Source organism: Pseudonaja textilis, chromosome 6 (assembly GCF_049901715.1).
Source record: "Pseudonaja textilis isolate UNSWEBS1 chromosome 6, rPseTex1.2, whole genome shotgun sequence".
NCBI classification, from domain to species: domain Eukaryota; kingdom Metazoa; phylum Chordata; class Lepidosauria; order Squamata; family Elapidae; genus Pseudonaja; species Pseudonaja textilis.
In genome coordinates, this window is record NC_141995.1 from 28,005,475 (window position 1) to 28,025,402 (window position 19,928).

The window sequence follows — 19,928 nt, forward strand, 5'->3', positions numbered from 1 at the left end:
GCATATGGAATACAATATTTACAAATCACTTTCCTAGCCTTGCTTTTATTTATGTCTCATCTATTTATAACTATATTGGCACTTTTTGCTTAAATATTTCTAAATAACATCAAATGAATATGATTTATTCTATATTTGTACTTATGCTAAGAACATGATTTGATAGAAAGTAAACCATTAGTAAAATAAAACCTGTGTGTCAGGTTTTGTCCACCATTTGCCAGATATTATTTTGTAGTGCCTTGAGACATATATAGAAGGGTAGAATAAATAATAATTATTGAATTGTTCATCCTGCTAGGAAAGTCAAGCAGTTTGTATAAATTTTTGTTGCCCTTGAAATCCTTCAATTTCCTCATACTATTTAGGGATTTTAACATATGAAATAATAATGTTTTACCAATATTAATTCAGGAGTGAAGAAAGGTAATAGAAATTGTAAGTTGAGCTATACAGCACATTGGTTTAGAATTTGAATGACAAGGATAAAGATAATTACATATAATATGATAGGATGATAAAAGAATACTATCTAAAAATATATCTTCTTAGTAGGTTAGTCATTCAAACTCAGTGGAACTAATAATAATAGAATATTATTAGGATCTAGAATAAAAAGGTTCAAAACAGGACCCAGTATCTTACTGAATCCTAACCCCAAAGAGATTAGACAACATGGAAAAAAGTAAGTAGGCTTGGGAACAAAGGGGGAAAAATAATGAATCAACGTTGGAATATCAACGATGTCAGTTTCTGAAAATAAGCAAGGTCAAAAAAAGAAAGCTAGCACAAATGCCAAAAATGCTCTTTATTATTATAAGACAGAAGAACAGAATCTTGAAAGCTTATTAGAATATCTCCCCACCCCAAAATAACGAATAAAATAAAAAAATACAGAAGTGTAAAACTACCCTTTTGATTCCTGTAATCTGGTTCTAAGAATAATAAAATCACAGAGATAGAATAGACTCTAAAGTCAAGCACAAAAACAGCTAGAAATTCAGTGCCTGCATGAATATGACCAGTGAAAACAAGCACACTATACTTCTGTTCAATTGATTCAATTTTGCAAAACTCTTATTGATGAGATTTCTCCTCCTCAAAATTCAACCAGATTCTCCTCTCCTTCCCCTCCTCTTCCCTTCTTTATAATGGCTTCATCAAAATACCAAGGGTCAGATACAGATGACAAGATATACAAATGAAGAAATTAATGTGTATTAAAAATACACATAGGCTGAGATGCTGAGCACAAGCCTTTGTTTGTTTTGAAAATCAATGTTTGAACTACATTGCTTAGGAACAGTTTTGACATATTTAAATCGAATGAGCACAGTCTCTCCAACAGAAGTCCCAGGGAATGAAACTTGCTAATAACATTTAAAAAACACACGCAAAAACCCTGGGTTGTCTTAAAATAGCCTTGGTGCCTTTCCAGACCAACTGGGAGAATCATTAACTTTAGTTAAAGGTTAAAAAGATAGTATCAAGGTCTAGCTTCCACGGAGACAAAGTCAGTTTCCAAAAATAAGGCAACATTCTTCATGCATCTTGGAACTGCAAGAAGCTCTGATGATTTAGATTGAATTACTTTAAGGATGGCAAACTCTCTAAAGCACATATCTGAATATTGTAGAGAAGCTAAGAAATTACTTTGGCTACAAAGGCCTTGCAAAGCTGCAAGGATTAAAGTAAGTTTATTTTGAATGGAAACATCTTATGGTAGCTGAATTCAGTTCAACTTTCCAGATACACAAATATTGTTTCTAGGAACAGTGGTGTTTGTAACGAACAATCCAGTATATTTTTAATAAATACCTAATTGATATTATTAATAATAATTTATCAGTTACAAATTTTAGGTTAGTTTTATGCAAATATAAAGTCCTTAGTTTACTGATAGTTTTTTACTAGTTTTTTTCTCTAAGCAAAAGAGACACAATACTTGAGAACCTATATTATTTACCCTGTGAATAGACATGATTACATTCAGTTTAACATTCTGGTGTTTATTCTTGCTTATGAGGCAACAAGAATATGTGCCTTTTTTCATTCTATAATTACTCCTCTATTGATATGCTACTTCCTTGTTTCTTATGCTTCATTAAAAGTCCAGGGTAAGGTAGATTGACGTAATTGTTCCCCTTTCTCCAGAGGTTTCACCTCCCCCCACCCCCCAAAAAAAAATCAGGATGCATGGAAAGCCAAAGATATTGCTCTAAGATAGTAATATAATATAAATATCAATGCTACCATCTGTCACATCTCAGCAATAAAGACCCAAAACAAAATTAAAAACTTCCTTTTCTATTGTGGCAAAGAAAAACACTTTTGGCACTCTATTAATTACTCAGTTACTAGGTGTTAGTATTACAGAAAATAAATCTGGAGTCCCAAAGGTCCATAAGTACTCTGTTTGTGTTAATTAGACTTTTAGACTTCATTGTGCAAGCCCTTTGAAACAGAATTCTATTCATACAGAGAAAATAGTCCTTTTCTTGACATGCACATAGAGATGCTTAAGTAAGTATGTTGCTTCTTTCATTATCCATCAAGTAATAAACTGAAGTTTTTTGGAATGGCTGGACAAAATAAAGTTAAATAAATAAATACAATTAACCTGTTGTTTTTTTTATACAAAGAAAAATGTATGTATAATTTCAGCCAAAAGATTAAGTCTGGGTATTGTTTTTTTGTGAACTGAACAGCAATAGCAGACTAATATATCACTTTACAGTGCTTTACAGCCCTCTTTAAGTGGTTTACAGAGTCAGCATATTGCGCTCAACAGTTTGGATCCTTATTTTACCCACCTCAGAAGGAGGGAAGGCTGAGTCATGTTTGAGCCTGAGGAGATTTGACCTGCCAATGTTTTCTTCTTCCAAATTTAGGCAAAATATTAAATTCATTCTAAAGAACTCCTGATCAATTAAGCTGCATGAGAATTTTATCTTTTCGCTGATGAAACATCTGTATCCACTTGGTGAATATATACAAAGCTGTTTGTTTTGGAGAATTTCAACTTATATAATGAATTCTCCTAAATATTCATAATGTCTTGGGGTATTGGGTTTTTTTTAAATAGGCAAATACTTCTTAGCTAAAACAATCTGCTAGTATACAATTATAGGATAATCTGATATTAAGAAAAGATGTGGAGAACATCCACAAATTCCTGTAAAAGTGAAATATAAAGTAGATGCTTCTTTCATTAAATATTCATTCTTATTGCCTATTTTATTTTTTATTTATTTTATTTTTATTTACTTTATTTATTTTGATTTGTCAATCGCTTACAAGATAATAGGTATAAATATATACATAGTTATGAGTACATGAAATGGGTACATATAAGAAAAAATAAAAGAAACAATAGGACAGGGATGGTAGGCACGTTGGTGCGCTTATGCATGCCCCCTTCAGACCTCTTAGGAAAGGGACAGTCTAAGGTTAAAGTTTTTGGGGTTTGGGGAAGAAACCACAGAGTCAGGTAGAGTATTACAGACATTGACCACTCTGTTGATGAAGTCGTATTTCCTGCAATCAAGTTTGGTGTGGTTAACCTTGAGTTTGTATCTATTGTTTGCTTTTGTATTGTTATGGTTGAAGCTGAAGTATTCATTGACAGGTAAGTCATTGCAATGTATGATTTTAAATACCATACTTAGATTAGACTGAAGACGGCATAATTCAAGGTTTTCTAGGTCTAGAATTTCAAGTCTGGTGGCACAAGGTATTCTATAATGAGTAGAGTAGTGGAGAACTCTTCCTGTGAAATATTTCTGGACTTTCTCAACCGTGTTAATATCAGATACATAATGTGGGTTCCAGACTGATGAGCTGTATTCGAGTATTGGTGTAGCAAAGGTTTTGTATGCTCTAGTTGGTAGTGTAATATTACCAGAGAAAAAGCTATGTAGGATTATGTTAACAACTCTTAACGCCTTTTTAGCTATGTAGTTACAGTGGGCTCTAGCACTTAGATCATTAGAGAAGAGTATTCCAAGGTCCTTTACAGAGCTTAGATCATCAAGGTATTGACTATTCAGCTTGTATTTTATTTTCTGATATTTTTTTGCCAATATGTAAGACAGAGCATTTATTTGTTGAGATTTGAAGTTGTCATTTGTTTGACCATTCTGATACATAGTCAAGATCTTTTTGAAGGGTAGCAGTATTGTCTGTGGTATTGAACAGCTTTACATTATCAGTGAAGAGAACACAGTTGCTCTTAATATGATCACAGAGGTCATTTATGTAGAGTATGAAGAGAGTTGGTCCTAGAACACTGCCTTGGGGAACACCACTATTGACAGATACATAATTTGATAGGACACTCCCAATTTTGAACGTTTGTTGTCTGTTTGACAGGAATGCTTCTATCCAGTTATGCAGTTGTCCAGAGATACCATAAGATTTTAGTTTTAGGAGTAGTTTGTTCTGTACCACTGAATCAAAGACTTTACAGAAGTCAGTGTAGATTGCGTCTATTCTTTTGCCCTGATCGAGTTGTGTAGTCCATATGTTTTTGCAATGTAAGAGTTGCAGATTACAGGATAGTTTTTTTCTGAAACCAAATTGCTTATTAGAGAGTTGTTTGTTTGTCTGTAAGTGGAGGATAATGGATTGGTTAATAACTCATTCCATGACTTTACAGGTGATGCAGCATAAGGAGTAATTTTCAATTAGGCTGGCGTCTCCCTTTTTGAAGATGGGGATGACCGTGGCTTGTGACCATAGGTTAGGCAAGGAGCTGGTCCTGAAAGATTTTTCAAAGATTATGCTTAGAGGTTTGGCTATGGCAGTGAATAGCCTTTTAAAGAAGTAGGCACATATTCCGTCCAGTCCAATAGATAGAGATAGTTTTAGATTGTGTAGTGCTTTTTCAACAATGTCTTCTGTAAAATTGATATTTATTAGATCATTGTAGTTGTCTGTGGTTTGACTAGGAAATTCTAGGCTTGATCCATTGCTGTTTACAATACTGAACCAAAGAATGTGTTAAAGAGAATTGCTTTGATAGTGTCATCATTGCAGTCTTTACCATTCGGTCCTTTCAGGGGTGGGATGGACCTTGAGTCTTTTAGTTTGTTGTTTACAAAATTGTAGAAAGCATGGGTGGAATTTTTGCGTAGAAGGTTTTCCTCTTGTTGAAAGTGATAATTAGTGCATTCAGTTTTTATCTGGTGGCATATATTTTTGTATTGGCTTTTGAAGTTGGCAATGTGACCAGATTTGTTTTTTCACCAAAGTGATCTCTTTTTGGATTGAAGCTTCCTTATTGTTATGGGTCATCTGTTTTTTCTGGTTTGGGGAGTTGTTATTGGTACGTATAGTTTGATGTCTCTTTTGATTTCTAGTAAGAATATGTTGTAATGGTCTTCAACAGTATTTCATTCAGCAAATAGAGATTACCAATCAAGGGATGAGAGATCGTTGTCTATAAGATCATAGTTGCCTTTTTTGAAGTTATAATTGGAGATTCTGTCATTGTGATGATTTTTGTGTGGGCGTATGTTGAGACAAAAGTCAATCATATTGTGGTCGCTGTTAGAAAAGGGTTCTTGGATCCACTGCAAATTAAGAACTATAGACCGGTGGCAGGACAGGGACGTCCAGAGGTGGAGAAGCCCAGCTGGGGCTTTCAAACACCTCTTCTCGCGTTTGGAGGGATCCCCAGTGGATACACGAAACCCGTAGAGCTTCGTGTCAGAATAGAGGACCCCCGGGTTGCTGTTTGGGGGAAGGCAACTCCCCAGCAACGAAGGAAGAGCCTCTGAGACCAGCGCGATTGAGCCAGCTGCCAGCTAATGGCGGCTCCAAAGTCCGGTCTGCCACTGAACTGATGAAGCAAAAAGTGACAGTCTGAAGGGTCTGAGCGGAAAAGGGCAGAAGGATTACAAAGCCATGAGAGTGATCGGTCCGATTCTCCCTGTTTCATTGTGAGTAACGGGGGGAAGCTGGAGACAAGCGGCTAGAAAAGCAGTTTGAAAAGTGAATGGGGATAAACGCGTTTAGAGTGGCTCGACACTCAGAGTGAAAGTGTGGATTGGAGCGTTGCTGAGGAGAGAAAAAGGCGGTGGGAATTTAAGAAACTCGGAAGTGGATTGCCATCCAGGATCAGTGCTTGAGAACGCTGGAAGACTAGGAGAGGATTTTGGATTTTGGCTGTGAAGGAGGCAGAGCGAGAGGTGGAGAGCCGGAAAACGTCGCACTGACTTTTATATGCAAGATCCTTTCCTCTTAGCATTATTGTCTACAAAAACTGATTTTTAAAGTGATTAATCTGAGGCGGATACCCAAAGTGACGGTGGATTGACGGTTGCTGGCAGAGGGGGAGAAGAGGAGGGAAGAAGAAGGAGGAGACAGACGGAAGCCTGGCCAAGACTGATCGCTGATCAGCAATTAGTCAGCACTTCCTCCCCTGCTTCCTTGGTGCGCCCAGGAGGAGAGACTAAAGACTAAACGCCAGCCCTAACTCAGACTTGTTTTTCTATGGAACTAATCCTACAGATACGTGCTTAGTGATTTCCTATAATTGGAAAGACCCCTTTCCTCTGGCACTCTTTCTCTCTCTCCCTTTCTCTCTGGTCTTTCTTTTTTTTTTTATAATAGTTAAAAATACAAGTATAAAGTATAAAGCCAAACTGCTTGTTACAGGTATTAGGGTTTACAGATTAGACTCTCTTGGATATATAAAAATCTTAAGGACTGTTAATAGGGTTGTCTCAGATAGAATGGAATCTTAAATATTTATATATACTATAGGACAAAAGTATATATAGAGTGAGAAATTCTAGAGTTGGTTGTATGCTTTAAACAAGTATGATTTACTAGGGGTAAAATACAATTAACTCTGGTATTTGAATTTAATATAGAGAATAATACATAATACATAATATTTGATTTCATTCTATTGTATAGCACCTATTGTATAGTATTGTATAGTAACTGATAACACTCTATTGAATTGGAATTTAATTTGCCTGAATGATAGATTGGGCCAAAGAAAGAGAGCTAAAAGTATCTGGGGTGTAAGCATAGCAAATAGATTTGTAATCACACTTAAAGGGCTATTACATCGAATGGTGATTTGGGATAATATTCTTAACATTGTCCAATTGCAAAAACAAATCTTAGCAGAGATGACTTCCACAACAACCACGGCCCTGAAAACAGGAAGGAAGAACAATCAGACCTTGTTGACAACTCTGGCATCTGCCTCCCCAACAACGCAGAAAACTATAGAAGAGACCTTGAAAGGAGAAAAACAACCGACTGTTACGAATGCCAACTTACAAGTGACATTATTATCCCTGCAAGAATCAATGCAAGAATCGATGTCTAGAATGCAGGAGATTATGATTAGGAATCATAATGAGACCAGAGCAGATATTAGCGAACTGAAGGAAGAAATGGGTAAATTAAAAGAGGAGATGAGAGCAGATATACAGAGAGTTGAAGATAGGGTTGGGACAATGCAATTGGTCATGGAAAGAACTGAATTAAAAATAAAAGAAATAGAGAACAGGACGGAACAAGTGGAGAGGAACCTAGAAAGGACTGAGGAAGATTTCAAAAATGTTAATAAAGAAATGGAAGATTCCTTGGTCCAACTTGAGATGGACAGAGCAGCTGCATACTTAAGGTTCCAAAATGTGGAGGAATCCAAAAATGAAGAATTAGAACAATTAATGGCAGGTTTGTTGGCTGAACTAGTAGAAAAAGAGAAAGATGAATTACTCAAGGAATTTGATGAAATCTATAGGGTGAATACCAGCTATGCAAGGCGTCACAATTGCCCAAGGGAGATCCATATCCGTTTTTCAAGAAGATGCATGAGAGACCTAATATATAGAAAGGCCAGAGATGAGAGAATATTATATAAGGGCAAAGAGATTATAATTCTTAAGCAGATTCCAAGTAAAGTGAGGGCCATGAGGCAAGAATATAAATTTTTAGCTAATTACTTAAATAAAAACGAAATCTCATTTAAATGGCTAATCCCAGAAGGGATGCTAATATCGTGGAAGGGAAGAAAAATTAAAATAGACTCAATTGAACAAGCACAAAACTTCCTAGAACAGCTAACAACCACGGAGGATCAACTCACTAGGGAGAAAATCCAAAGAAATATGCAGGAGGATCGTAACCGCCATAGGAACAAAGAAGAAGGATTTGTCCAAATTCAAGGGAAAGACAACTTACATCGAGAAAGAGAAGAAACAACTCCATATCAACCACAAGAAGAGAGCCGTAGAGTTACGAGACAAAAAGCGAGGCAGACTTAAGTAAATGGACGAAGGAAAGAAAATTCTTTCCATTAATATAAACGGCCTAAATTCAAGAGCTAAAAGGAAAAGGACTCTAACCAAACTAATAAAACAAAATGTTGATATAATTTGCATACAAGAAACACACGTTAGGAAAAGTGAGGAGAAATTCCTAGAGTGTCCGAAACTGGGAAAATTATTTACAGCACCAGCAGATAAACACAAAAAGAAAGGCATCGCAATCTATGTGAGAGATGACTTAAAAGCGGAGTTAATCTGGGCGGACCCTGAAGGAAGAACGCTGGTAGTACAAATCTCGATTAATGGCATTACACTCTTACTGGTAGTAATCTATGCCCCAAATGATGATCAAGGTAAATTTTTTAAACATCTCCATCAAAAAATAACAGAATTCGAAAATGGTAATATTATTCTGATTGGCGATTTTAACTCTATTGCTGACTACCGGAAGGATCATAGTAATAGGAGTAAGAACAAAAAGGGAATAGAGAATTTTCTAAGCCATGTAAGGATATGTTGAATGAAATGAATTTGGTAGATATCTGGAGAAAATTAAATCCCAAAAAAGAACAGTTTACTTATTATTCTAACCCGCACAAAATTTGGACAAGAATAGATATGGCTTGGATAAACGGTGAATTGATTAATGAAATCAAAGATAGCGAAATCTTACCAAATGACTGGGCTGACCACAATCCAATTCAAATAACCTGGAGAGGTAGAGGAAAACCAAAGAAAAGATGGACTTTTAACACTCATTTAACAAAAGAAGAAGAATATATTAATAAACTGAAAGAAGAACTGAACTTCTTCTTAAAGGAAAATAATAATGATCTAACTTTGAAACAAAATATATGGGACACATTAAAGGCATTTATAAGAGGAATAACAATCTCTTACAATGCTATGAGAAATAAAAGAAAGTATGCCCAACAAAGTAATCTACAACAAGAAATTAAAGATTTAGAAATCCAATTACAAAAGAACCCCAAAAACCAAAGAATACAGAACCAGTTAATAACAACTAAACACAAATTAAATTTACTGGAACAAGAAAAATTGGAGATTAGTCTGAAAATGACTAAACAAATCTACTTTGAGCATGCAAACAAACCCAGGGAGATGGTTAGCCCACAAACTTAAGAAAACGAAAGAAAAAGATTGATACACCAATTAATGGATGAGGGGGCAATATGCAGGAGGAGATAGAGAAGAAAAAGAGATTACTTTTAATTACTTCGAGAAATTATACAAAAAGAAGAAGTCTCTGAGGATAAAATAATGAAATACCTGGAGGAAGCGAATGATAAAGCAATTGGAGAGGAAGAGATAGAATTATTAAATCAAAAATAACATGGTCCGAACTGAAGTCAGCAATAGAGAAGCAAAGTAACAATAAAGCACCTGGACCGGATGGGATACCGGTAGAACTTTACAAAATTATCATAGAACAAATTGGACCACTGATGCTGGATGTTTTTAATGAGGTACTCTTAGCAGCCAAGATGCCGGACTCGTGGAGGGGAGCCTTAATTTCGCTGATCCCGAAGGAGGACCTAGACCACAGACTTATTAATAATTATAGACCAATTTCGCTCCTGAATGCAGATTACAAATTATTCTCTTCTATAATAGCTAATAGATTAAAACAGGTTTTAAACACTTATATCCATGAAGATCAAAATGGATTTCTCCCATTTCGACAAATTAAGAATAATTTAAGAACAGTGATAGACATTTCAGAATACTATGAAGCCCACCGGGAAAACAATTTGCATTTATGTTCTTGGATGCTGAAAAAGCATTCGACAATTTAAATTGGCATTTCTTAATTCAAAAAATATATAATATGAATCTTGGCACCAGATTTGAAAATGTCATCACAACAGTTTACCACACTCAACAGGCAAACATTCTAATAAATGGGGAACAAACTGGCCCGATAAAAATAGAAAAGGGGGTAAGACAGGGTTGCCCTCTCTCCCCTCTGCTTTTCATATTCGCCCTAGAATCTCTTCTGACGTACATTAGGCAAAATTTGAGAATTAGAGGTCTGAGGATCAAATCAGAAGAATATAAACTACAGGCTTTCGCTGATGATTTGGTTTTTTTCTGGAGGAGCCTATAGAAAAAGGACACAACTTATTAGAAGAACTAGAACGATTTGGAGAAGTCATGGGATTTAAAATAAACAGGGAAAAACAAAATTAATGACTAAAAATTTAACAGGAGACCAGAATAAAAAGCTAGAGACAACAATGGGAATACAGGTGACAAAAAAATTAAATACTTAGGAATTTGGCTAACTCCACAAAGTAAATCGTTAAAAGAAAATAATTATGACAAACTTCTTCAACAATCTAAGAAAGACTTGGATTTCTGGAGCAAGTTACAACTTTCCTTATTGGGCAGGATTGCTTTGATTAAGATGAATATTCTGCCAAAATTTCTATATTTATTCCAGACAATTCCAATCAAACTAAATAAAAAATTTTATGGAACTAAACAAGATAACATTGAATTTCATTTGGCAGGGGAAAAAAGCTAGGATTAACGTAAAAGCCCTACAAGATTTGAAAAGCAGAGGAGGGTTAGCCTTGCCAAACTGGGAAATATACCATACGGCAGCCACCTTACTATGGATAAAGGATTGGGTAAACCTAACCAACAAAAGAACACTAGTATTAGAAGGCCACGATATGCAGAAAGGATGGCATGCCTTTCTGTGGGAATCAGGGAAACCCAGGCAATCATATTTCCATAGGCATCTTATTAGGACGCTTTATTAACTAATTGGAAAAAAGTACGTAAAAACTTTATCTAAAAATACCGATTTGGCTGTCTCCAATGGAAGCGATAGTACACCCTAATAATTTGGATATAACCAAAATGATTAAGTATGAAAATTTATTAGACCTACAAGGAAAGTTAAAAACACGACAAGAATTACAAGAACGAGGATTTATAATTGATCAGTGGGTGTACCTTCAAATTCATAGTAAATACAAACAAGACATTAAAGAATTTGGAATCTACAATAAATTACAGACTCTAGACAAAATTCTATTAGGACCAAGTAAAAAAATATATCTAAATTTTACAAATATTTATTAGAAACAGAACTGGAACAAGAAATTGTCAAGGGAAATATGATTGCGTGGAGCAGAAATGTGGGTCGGAGCATTACCCTAGCAGAATGGGAAAAGGTCTGGAACAGGAACATTAAGATCACGAAATCAGCAGCTTATAAAGAAAACTTATATAAAATGTTTTATAGATGGCACCTGCCTCCTTCGAGATTGGCCAAGATGCACCCCAACACGAGCCCCAAGTGTTGGAAATGTCAAAACATAGAAGGTACCTTCTTCCACATGTGGTGGTCATGCAAGGAAACCCAGAAGTATTGGCAAAAATTAGGCACTGGCTAGAGGAAATAACCATGGAACAGATTGAGTACAAACCGAGTCCTTCCTTCTAGGAATTTTTGATAAACGAATATCCAAAAAATCAAAGTATATTACAATCCATATCTTAACCGCGCCAGACTGGCATTTGCCCAGTGCTGGAAACTACCTTCCATCCCCACTGAACTTATGGTCATTCAGAAAATTTTACAATGTGCAGAAATGGACAATCTAACCCAAGCATTAAAAATAAAGAATCTTCAATTTATTCTAGCAATTGGAATCCTTTGTATATTTGGCTTAATCAAAGATAGTTCACCGCTAAGAAGACTAAGGCCGACGATAGCTTTGAAGAAGAAAAGACCTTACTGACAGTCACAAAATATGGTTTTATTATAATTGTCTTTCCTACCTTTGTTTTCCCCACTTTTCCCCCTTCTCTTCCCTTTCCCTCTTTCCTCTCTCAAACTTTCCTTTCTTTCCCTCTTGGCTTACGCCAAGACTGGTGCGTCTCTTTGTTGTATATAATTTATAGCTGTGTTGTTGTCTTTTTTAAAAAAAGTAAAATTAATAAAGTTTATTTAAAAAAAAAAAAAAAGGGTTCTTTAGTTTGTATTCCATAAATTAAATTCAAGCTATTGCAGAAGATGAGATCAAGGCACTTGTTCAGTCTAGTATTGTTGGTTACTAGTTGTTCCAGTCCTAGATTTGTAACAGCATTGTAGAAGTTTGCATGTATGGGTTCAGTTGTACATTCATTTAGGGTCCCATTAATATGAAGTAGATTGAAGTCTCCAAGAAAGATAAAAGTGTGTGGGCAGTATGTTGCCCATGTTAGTAGTGTATTTAGCTTGTTTACATGTTCGATGTCATAATCAGGTGCTCTGTAACATAGTAAGAATCGAAATGTGATTTTTAAGGACAGTTAACAGATGATGGTCTCAGGAAGAGCAAGCTCCTGGGTAACTTGGATGTTTTTTAGATGTAAGGACTCTTTATAGAAGATAGCAACACCACCTCCTCTACAAATTTCATCATCTGATTGGTAAACATGATAGTCTCTTACTGTGGTAATGGAGTCAGGGAGAGATGCATTGAGCCATGTTTCACAGACAAATATGATGTCCAATATTTCAATGATGAACTGTAAGAAAACAAATTTAAGGCATAGTTTAAACCTTCCACAGCATTATCAAGCTATTTTGTCTGACTTGTATTCCAATCTGTCTGCACCCACAGTTGAACTGCTTTGGCTTATCAAAATTACTGTCTTCTCTAGATGGCTCTCTCGTATGCGATAACAGCTAGAAGGTGAAACATAGCAGTGACCACTGTCAGGCTTAGCAATTTTCTGTGTTATAGAAATGTCTATCATGGGATTTTTTTCCCCCTCTTCTATCTTCTCCTCCACTCCCTCAGTGCTGTCCTGTCTCCTCTCTGACAGTTCTGTTTTCATACAAGCTGGGGGAATATTACTATTTTCGGCTTCATTTTTTTTATCACCATCAGTATTGTCATATTAGAATCTTGGTAACCAAATTTTCTATGGTGGTTTTACTTAGGTGAGCTTTCCTTTTGGAAGATGTGGAAGAATTTTAGTTCAATTACTCCTTTTTATAATGTTTCTAATAAATTTTTTGAACCAATATATTTATTTCCTCAAATGTTAATACATGTTATACACTGCAGTTGTTGATAGGGTTTATGTGACTTTTTCATAGTTCTGATTTCTTAATTTGATATTTTGGACCCAGTATAATGTTTATTTCCATTTGTATTCTTATTCCACTTCTTATTTCAAAATATGCGGTGAGGAAGAGGTTGACATTTTTAAAATATAATTCAGCTTTTCCATTATAAAAATTAAAATTTTTATTTAATATTATTCACTTTCATTTACAAATCATAATGTCTTGTAAAGAAGAATAGAACAGTATTACACAGAGAAGGAGAAATTGCTTATGCCTCTTTTCAAGATATGTGTATTTTACATTTTTGCTGTGTCAAACATACAAGAATAAAATTTCAACTCTTGTTCATGTAAAACAAATATTCCTTTTTACAACAATCTTTCTGCATTGAATCTTACTCTTATGTGTAATGGAACACTATACCACGATGTAGTTTCATTACATTTCTTTTTATTTGTTTGTTTTAATAATCTAAGTGTATTTATTTTGATTCCCTCTCTTTTATATTCTAGTCTTTACATGAAGTATTGCAGAGGGTTTTTTTTGTTTTTTTTTCATGTCTAATATTTCCTTTTTGGAAATGTAACAATTCCATGTTAAAGAAACAATAAACTTTACATTTTCAAAGCTGATCCAACAGTATTCTTGTTTTATTTATATGATTTGCCCTATTCATTCAACATAACCTGTAGAAGTAAATTATGCAGAAGTAATACAGGGTCATATATGCTCTGGCCCCACTCTAATTAAACTTTTGCATTTAAGTGCATTTCTATATCAACTCTTCAGATTTAAATCCAATTTTTAGATCTGAAAAGTATCTAGATATGTTTATATAACTATTTAAATGAATTGCTGTGTTGAGTATGCCAAACAAGTGATTCTTCTTCTCTATTTTACATTGATGTCTGTAAAATGATCCATAATAAGCATTATGTTGTCATTTATTTTTAGAAATATGTGAGATTTACACATCAGTCTTCTATTAAGGCACTGTGATCGTCTGTTCACATCCTGATAAGGTTCAATTAATACGTTGGAAGATTAGCACATGTGTGTTTCTTAGTTATTTGAAAAAAAGAGCTGCCTGATCTTCAGTTCATAGAAGATTATTAGGAAAATACTGAAAAAAAACACCTCTATCCTAATGAACTAAAAGTAAATTGGCTTCTAAAGTGAAAGTAATGCAGCTGCTGAGATTTCTGTAGACTTAATCCTTACCATTTCAATAAATCTTGTTAATTAAGTCTCTGTGGGATTTTTTTATTTTATTTTTCAGATAGGTTTTTAAGATCCTGTGAGGCATAAAGAGCCAGAGAGCTTTTTTGTTTTGGAAATTGGAAGCACAGGTATGGTTTTTCAACCCTGCACATCTTACAATATCTAACTTTTTCCATGACACTTCCACGATCATAAGAACCTTATATGACAAAGGAATATCATATTATTTAATGCAAGATTGCTGAAAAATATGCAACATCTTTTAAGGAATGCATCTCTGGAGATATCTGTAACTGGGCATCGACAGAATTTGCATTCCAACCTTTAGTATGATTTTATTTGTATTTTACTATATTGAAATCCATTGTACACTATTTATAAAACTCCCTTAAACTGCAGATGCAACCATGTACTAAAAATAACAAAAATGCATAATACTTTGTTGCCTCTGCTATGTATAATTATATTTATAAAAACAAAATAATAAGTACAAATACACTAGGAATAGATTTGAAGTGAATTTTAAGGGGGTGTTATTTAGCAGAAGGTTCTAAGTATTTAACCAGATTTCAGAACTATGATATGTGTTTTATTTGAGCAATGAGAGGCTGAACCAGAGCATGAGTGCAACAATACTTTATTTTACAATAAAGGGCTGACCGTGCTTGCCAAGCCTGGAACTGGCTCGCAGCAATCAGCAACCGTTGGACCCGCAGCCTGCTTTTATAGCTGGCTGCTGGGGAGAGCCAACCAATGGGAATGGGGAAATAACGCCCACGTAAAGTGAGTGGACCTGAGTGAGAACTCCTTGAGTCCTCAGGACATAACACCCTTCCCCCAGATGCGAACATGCATAGTCCTTGAGGTAGACGGGGTTTGTGTTGGCGCCGGGCGGCGCAACTCGGGAACATTGTCTGTCTGTTCGGTACCAGTCTGTGATGGTCGAGCCGGCATAGTGTCGCCAACACTCTCTCTGGACTGGGCATCCTCGGGAAACACCGGGTTGGTTACTGGGGTCGAGCTCGTGGGTTGGATCAGGCTGGTCAACTCTCTGGGCGCTGTTGTCCGAGTTTGGGCTGACCGGAGCGACCGCTGGTGCAGACTGGTCGCAGGGCGATGTGGCTGGGCGGCGGATGAGGCGGTTCCCCTTCGACTGGAGACTCTGGACTCTTGTTGGCAAGGGTGCTGAGGCGCCTTCTAAGCTGGTCTATATGCCTCCTCCAGACACGACCATCCTCCAGCCTGACCCTATACGATCTCGGCCCGGTGATGGCGATGACCTCGCCTGGAATCCAAAGTGGGTCCCGCGAAATTCCTTGCGAATATCGGTTCCTGTAACAAAAATGTCTAACCCCGACGTAGAAGCGAGGGAGAGTCAGGGCAGTATTGTGGGTGCAATCTGTCCAATACAGTCTTCAGGCGCCGGCCCATCAGAAGTTCCGCTGGGGACTTATTGGTGACTGCACAGGGGTTGAGTGTTGGCTCATCAGGAACCGTGCGAGTTTGTGGTGCCAGTCATCCCTGCCAAACCTAGCGAGGGCCTCTTTGGTGGTCCTGACGGCCCTTTCAGCCAACCTATTACTGGCAGGGTGAAATGGGGCTGTGAAAATGTGGCGAATGCCCAGGTTGGCAGCAAAACGGCTGAATTCTACTGATGCGAACTGTGGGCCATTATCGGAGACAATGGAGTCGGGTAGTCCATGTGTAACGAACAGGCGCGTTAACACGTTGGTGATTGCTAGTGTGGTGGTCGTGGATAGCTGCGCCACGTCTATCCATTTGGAATAAGCGTCCACGACCACTAGGAACATCTTTCCATGCACGGGGCCTGCCAGATCGATATGGATTCTAGACCAAGGGCGTTGGCGCTCTCCCATCTGGTAGGGGTGGCGATGGGGGAGCAGGACGGGATTCCTGGCAAATGCTGCAGGAACTTACCCAATTGACAATGTCCTCGTCTAGACCCGGCCACCACACGTAGCTGCGTGCTAATGCCTTCATTCTCACAATGCCGGGGTGTCCTCGTGCAGCGCCTCCAGGACTCGGGTGCACGCAGCGAGGTCAGAATGACCACTCGAGTGCCCCACAGTAGACAACCCTGCAAACTGGACAGCTCCTGCATGCGAGTCTTAAAGGGTGCGAATTTGTTATCGACGTTGCCTCCCGGCCACCCCTCCTCACCCAGTCGAGCACCTGGGCGAGCGTTTGGTCTGCCTTGGTTTTAGCGGCGATGTCAAGGGCGGTGATGGGTAGGTCCAACTGAGTGATTTCAAAAATGGCGTTGACAGGAGCTGGGTCTTCAGCCGGAGCGGGTAAGGGCAGCGACTGAGAGCGTCGGCGTGGGATAGAGTTTTGCCCGGCGGTGAATAAGTTTGTATGAATAGGCCGCTAGGAAAAGTGTCCACCTTGTCATTCTAGGGAAAGGACTTGAGGTGTCTGTTTGTCGCCGCCAGTAGGCCCAGGAGGGGCTTATGGTCAGTGACCAGTTCGAAGAAATGGCCAAAAGGAATTCGTGAAACTTTTCACGGCTGCAACAGCTGCTAGGGCTTCCTTGTCTATTTGGCTATAATTTCGCTCCGTGGCCAAGAGCGTCCTGGAGAAAAAGGCGATGGGGGCCTCGGTGCCATTGGGGAGTCTGTGACTAAGGACCGCCCCAATTCCAAAAGGGGATGCGTCTGCTGCCAGTACTAAGGAAGGTTGGGGTCGAATTGGATGAGCACTGCCTCTGGCGTAAGTAGTGATTTGACGGCGTTAAACGCCTGGTCTTCTTTGTGCCCCCAGTGCCACGGTGACTTTTTGTCTAGTAGTCTGTGTAGGGGTTCGGCTACTGAGGCTTTATGGGGCAAGAAGGATGCATAAAAGTTTAGGAGCCCCAAGAAAGCTTGTAGCTCCGTTTTGGAGGTCAGTGTGGGAGCTTCGTGGATCGCCCTAACCTTGGACTCCAGGGGGTGAATGCCAGAGGCGTCAATTTTATAACCCAGAAAGTCCACCTGTCTAGTGGCAATGGCACATTTTTCTTTTTTAACCTGAGGCCATGCTGTCTGAACCTCTCTAACACTGCTCGCACTCTCTGGAAGAGTTGGGGTCTGTCCCTGGCCGAGACCAAGATGTCGTCGAAGTAGGGTACTACACCAGGAGGCCCTGTAAAATCCGCTCCATGAGGGACTGAAAAATACCCGGGCAACACTTACGCCAAATTGGAGACGCTTGCATCGGAAGGCACCCCTGTGAGTGACGATGGTCTGAAGTTCCGCTGTTTGGTTATCAACAGGGAACTGTTGATATGCTTGAGACATGTCCAATTTAGCAAAAATACTGCCCGGTTCGAATGTGTGCAATAAGTGCTGAATGGCGGGCACAGGGTAGGCGCTAACTTGTAAATATTTATTGATTGTTGTCTTGTAGTCCGAGCAAATTCTCAGGCTACCATCTTTTTGAGGGTGTGACAATGGGCGTCTCCCACTTGGCGAAATCTGTTGGCTCAATGACCCCTTGTTTTAGTAGCTTATCCAATTCAGCGTCTAGTTTTGGTCGAATAGCAAATGGAACTCTACGTGGTTTTAATCTGATTGGGACTGCCTGGGGTCAACGGTGAACGAGATGGGGTTCCATTATAACACCCCAGCTCCTCACTGAACACATCTGCGTAGTCAGCGAATAAGGAGTCAGTGTCTGAGGTTGAGACAGCATGGACTCCTGTTAACCCTAGGCCGAGGTGGGAAACCAATCGAGCCCCAATAAGGTGGGTAGATTGCCGTTAACTACCACTAGAGGTAGGTGGCCTTTAAAAGCTCTAAAACTGACAAAGAACTTGCCTCTGCCGATCACGGGAATGGCCTTCCCTGGTAGTCCTTCAGACCGAACTGGCATCTGTGAAGCCGGGTAGTAGATAGGCTGGGGTGGAGTCTCTTGAGGGTGTTCCACGAGATTATTGAGAGCGCTGACCCTGTGTCAACCTCCATGTGGCACGGTTTACCTTCTAGGGAAATGGAGAGAGAAATTTTACTAACAGAGTGGCAAGTGCGCCTGGCAAGGCGGTGCGTGCGACAGTTTAATACTTGCCTCTGTGGTCCCGAGTGCGAGGACGGGGTCTGTGTGCAGCGCTTTGAGGGCTTGGCAGACTCTCGCAATGTGCCCCCTCTTATGGCAGTTGTTGCAAACGGCTCCCTTAAACTTGCAGGTGGCCCTTTGATGTGATCCCCACAGGCTAGGCACAGAGTGATGTGCTTGGGTGGACCGGTGTATTCTTGTTTGGCCCCTACCTGCGGCCGTCTGTCATTGGTGAGGCGATGGACATCGTTCTCATCGTTGTGGCCTTCCTCCGCTTCCACCTCTTCGGAATGGACTGGGAACGCTGCTAGCTTGGCGCTTGGGCCCTGAATTTCGGTGGCTGAGTTCGTTGCTAGCTCGGCTGCTAGGGCCTCCTCTACCGCTGCGCGAGGTTGAGGTCTTTTTAGCTAGCAGTCGCCTCTGTAGGTTGAGATCCTTGACCCCACAAACTAATTGATCGAGGAGCATGTCCTCCAGGTATGTTCCAAACCCGCAGTGCAGGGCTGCTGTTCTGAGGCGGCCATATATTGGTTGATGGTCTCCTTACTTGATTGCTTCCTCATTCGGAACGTGAACCTCCTGGTGATTTGTGAAGGCCTGGGAGCGTAGTGGTTTGTGAGGATCTCAAGCAACTCGGACCACGGAACGTTTTTCAATTCTCTCGGCGCCACGAGTGCTGCAGCGGTATCGTAGAACGGTGGCTCCGCAGTAGATTAGGAAATAGGATTTTTTCCGATGCTCTCCGCATCCGCCAGGCCGACCGCATCGATGTAATGATTGAAACGGTTCTTATACGATTCCCACTTCTCTTCGTCTGGTTTAAACGCCGGGAATACTGGATTGGAACTCATGGTGCTGGAACGGCTGGGCTACCTGCGGAAAAAATCTCTCTGGGACTACAACGCTCGTGAGTTACTAGTGATATCAGCTCTGGAGAGGTTTTTTGCTACCCTCTCTTTCTCTCTCTCTGGGTTACCACGTTGGCTGCTAGCCGTTGGAGGTGTCTTGATTCGCGCCAAAAAGGTGGGCGTTAGTGACTCTCTACAGCGCTGTGCTGTGATTCCTACTGGCTCGAAATTCAAATGACACCCGTTTGAATTTGCGCCAAATGCAGAGCGGCTGCTGCTCGCAGCGCTTCACTTTCCCGTGCGCGGGCTAACAAGCGGCTACAGACGCTTCTAACTATTTGACTCAGACCGCTTTCTCTGGCTGCGGATCTGCGTTTGCTCTTTTTGATCGCTCGTTTCGTTAGCTGACCGCTCTCTCTG

The 19,928-nt window shown here is 39.2% G+C and overlaps 1 long non-coding RNA gene across 2 annotated transcripts in view; it reads left to right on the forward strand.

Annotated features, from left to right (window-relative positions):
- The first annotated feature begins 1,538 nt into the window (after positions 1-1,538).
- The window catches only part of LOC148125432 (uncharacterized), a 71,986-nt gene continuing 53,596 nt past the window's right edge, over positions 1,539-19,928 (forward strand). For both annotated transcript variants that reach the window (XR_015744203.1, XR_015744202.1), the window contains exon 1: positions 1,539-1,691. This is a non-coding gene — a long non-coding RNA (uncharacterized LOC148125432). The remainder of the gene's footprint in view (positions 1,692-19,928) is intronic.